This window comes from Triticum urartu, chromosome 4A (genome assembly GCF_056163025.1).
Source record: "Triticum urartu cultivar PI428250 chromosome 4A, HENAU_Tu73, whole genome shotgun sequence".
Lineage (NCBI taxonomy): Eukaryota > Viridiplantae > Streptophyta > Magnoliopsida > Poales > Poaceae > Triticum > Triticum urartu.
This window is the reverse complement of record NC_141876.1, coordinates 66,156,671-66,160,589: the sequence shown is the minus strand read 5'-3', so window position 1 is coordinate 66,160,589 and position 3,919 is coordinate 66,156,671. Positions and strand designations below refer to the sequence as shown.

General features: G+C 42.2%; 1 pseudogene; it reads left to right on the top strand.

Annotated features, from left to right (window-relative positions):
- The first annotated feature begins 656 nt into the window (after positions 1 to 656).
- Positions 657 to 2,458, top strand: LOC125554604 (putative LRR receptor-like serine/threonine-protein kinase At3g47570; annotated as a pseudogene).
- The last annotated feature ends 1,461 nt before the right edge of the window (positions 2,459 to 3,919 follow it).

The following is a 3,919-nucleotide window of genomic DNA, read 5'->3' as shown; positions in this document are numbered from 1 at the left end:
AAAGGATTGGGCCACCTTGCTGCACTTTATTTACTTTTGTTACTTGTTGCTCGTTACAAATTATCTTATCACAAAACTATCTGTTACCACTTATTTCAGTACTTGCAGAGAATACCTGAAAACCGCTTATCATTTCCTTCTGCTCCTCGTTGGGTTCGACACTCTTACTTTATCGAAAGGACTACGATAGATCCCATATACTTGTGGGTCATCAATCGTGAGGGCCCCTTGTGCATAAAGCTTCATAGTTTAAAGATTCCTGAAAATTCTACAAGCAAGGCTTCTACTTCTACTTGTAAGGCAAGGCTGCACTACGTCCATGAATCATCGGAGCTAACCCGTCGCTCCGAGCATCGTGATTCTGAGGCGTTCCTCCTGTTGTTCCGAGCCACATCTAGTGCGGTTGCTCGCTCAGTTCCGACCCCGAGCGACGCCCGTCATCGCCCGTCTCGTCCCGTTCCCTTGGAGATGTTGGGGTTGTCGAGGTCATCCTCAGCAACTGGGTCTGGGAGAGACGGGTAAAGGCAGGGAGGGGTGGTCACGGGTTGTGCGGGGTTGACAGGCCGCGAGGGCGACATTGGCCGGGAGCTTTCAAAAAATTTCAAAAGCTAAGCTTATCTACCATGTTTAAAGCTACATTCCTTCCCCCCTTTTCAATGTATCCCGATTTTTTTCGGGGCTTCAATTTATCCCGATTAATAGAACTACTTATAGACACAAACCAATTCATTGGGCACATACCAACAAGCCTAGGAAACCTTCAATCTCTTGAAACACTGAGCGTTTCCAATAACAATCTTAATAGTAGGGTACCATAGGGGATGTTCAGCATTCCAAGAATAAGGAAAATTGGATTATCACTCAACAACCTTCACGGACAACTTCCTACAGAAGTAGGCAACGCCAAGCAGCTCGTGATTTTGCTGCTTTCATCGAACAAGTTATCTGGCCATATTCCAAGTACGTCGGGTGATTGCGAAAGTTTGACACATTGAGTTGGACAATAATATTTTTGATGTAAACATCCCCGTTTCATTTGGCAACCTATTTGGCCTAAAAGTCCTCAATTTGTCTTACAGTAACTTAACCGGATCAGTACTAGCGTCTGTCGTTCAACCATCTTGAGGGCAAGGTTCCAATTCATGGAATATTCAAGAATGCAACCGCCACACATATTGATGGAAATCAGGGCCTTTGTGGTGGGGCATCGAACTTACACCTGCTTTCATGTTTTGTTATGTCTTCAAATTTATCTAAACATAGGCTACATGTAATACTCAAAGTAGCGATCCCACTCGCTTGCATGCTCTCACTGCTTGCTACGGTGATCTTTGTGCTGCTTTGCAGAGGAAAAACCATATGAGAAGTTCTATGTCTTCACTCTCATTTGATAGCAAATTCCCCCAAGTTTCCTATAAGGATCTTGCTAGAGAAACCGATGGATTCTCTGTATCCAATTTGATTGGCACGGGAAGATACAGTTCGGTATATAGAGGGAAGATACTTCAAGAAGAAAATGTGGTTGCCGTGAAAGTATTTTGCTTAGAGGTAAGGGGAGCACAAAGGAGCTTCATTGCAGAGTGCAATGCTTTGCGAAATGTGCGACACCGCAATCTAGTCCGTATCTTAACTGCATGCTCTAGCATTGGTTCTAGCGGAAATGATTTCAAAGCGCTAGTGTATGAGTTCATGCCAGGAGGGGATTTGCATAACTTGCTATACTCAACGGAAGACAATGGCAACTCTTTAAAACAGGTTTCACTTGCTCAAAGGTTAAGCATTGTGGTGGATATAGCAGATGCAATGGCGTACCTACACCATAACCACCATGGAAGTATTGTTCATTGTGATCTCAAACCCAGCAACATTCTTCTGGACAATGACATGGTAGCTCATGTTGGAGACTTTGGACTCGCACGGTTGCAAGTCTATCCCATGTCATCATCCTTTTATGGCTCGACATCGGTTTCTTCGCTTGCAATCAGGGGAACCATAGGATATGTTGCTCCAGGTATTATTTTTTACGATCTGTTTTTCTTACTAATTTAGTTGGAAGTGTGAGATTAAACCAATCTCTCGATATATGCGATCTACAGAATATGGAGCGGGTGGTCAAGTTTCTACCGCTGTAGATGTTTACAGCTTTGGGGTCATTCTCCTTGAAATATTCATACGAAAGAGCCTAACAGATGGCATGTTCAAGGATGGATTAATCATTGCCAAGTTTGCAGAGGTTAACATCCCTAACAAGATGATGCAGATCGTCGATCCACAACTGGTACAAGAGTTGGACCTTTGCGAAGAAGCTCCATCGGCGGAGGATAATGGAGTACATTGTTTACTTTCTGTGCTGAATGTTGGCCTTTGCTGCACCAAGTCCACTCCAAGTGAACGCATCAGCATGGATGAGGTGTCTGGCAGGCTACATAGAATCAGGGATGCATATATTGGAGGCTAAGACAAAGCTGAAAAATCAGTTGAATGATTGCAGCTTGGACTTTTTTGGAGGTGGGGGGGGGGAGGGATTCAATCTGCAGGTGCCGGATCTGGTTTTACCACAGCTAAGAGCATATGCAAATGTGTAAGTCATAATGCTAGTATATGATGTAAAGGATGAGCAGCATGTGTGGGGTGGGCAATGAATCATAGGATTTGTAGGGCCTTGCACATTTTCTTCTTTATTGTGATGTATTCTCTATGAGCCGATGGTATTAAACACGGAGATTCATGGTTGGTGAGTTACCGGTATATAGTAGACTCTGCATATGCTGCTATTGACAATTTCTCGTGCAAACTTACTCAACAATGGTAGAATTGAGAAGCATTCCGTGCCAGTCAAGGCGTTCCTCTAGATGCGTAGGATTGGGAGGAATCCGGAAGGGATGTAGAAATAGTCGGTCCTCAAGGCAAGAAATTATCCATGCTCTAACTTCCAGTGGTGAATCATGTTGGAGTACAGTGAAGGTCCATTGTGCATAAAGTTTCATATTTTTGAGATTCCCAAAAATTCTACAAACAAGGCTTCTTCTTTTACTTGTAGTTGAAGCAGTGTTGCATGAATGACATGTGCATAAGACTTCTTTACCCGAGGCCACAGAGTATTTTCGCAGAAAGCAAGGCTAGGCCCCTATGGTAGTTTTACTGTATGGTTTTTGATCGGTTACTTTCTGTATGTTTTATGCTTAGGGGTTGCTGGTGTCGAATAGTTCTGATGATGTTGTCGTGCGTTAAACTGTTGTCGGCATCTCTTGAGTGAGGTTATTCGGTTGATCAGGTTGACGGCCAGGTGATGCACTGCATTAAACGTCCGCCCACTTCTTGGGTATTTTGTATTATCAATTTCATGCAATGAAATTGGGAGGCTAGGCTACTTTTGTAAAAAAAACCACAAACAGAATTATGATTGTAAATTTGTCATTCATGCGACATAGATCTTGCTGCTCTCCCACAACTCAGTTCCCTTCTACAAATTTCTGTGTGGACATTCTCACTTGTTTACTTTGGGTGAAAATATTATAGATGAATTAGTACTTTATTCTGAGATTTTGTTTTACAAAAAATAGATTTTTTTTCGGGGGAAATAAGAAACCTCTAAAGACGTGGTAACGATGGAGTATCCTTAAACATGATTTTTTGTAAAGAATCTAAATTGGCTAGGATTTTTTGTAACGATGGAATATCCTTAAACCTCTAAATAAGTGGTAAGGATGAAGTGGTAACGATGGAGTATCATTATATTACATACTTGGCTAGGATTTGTGAGATTCAGTTTACAGAAGAGCAATCAACATTGTTCTCATCTAAAGCAAGTACCCCATAAACAGAAAAAACTACCCATGATAGTAAACAATTCAAACTTGTAATGGAGAAGTGGAAAGAAGTCAACAAATGGCGAACATTTTCTTAAGCGTCAACAAGT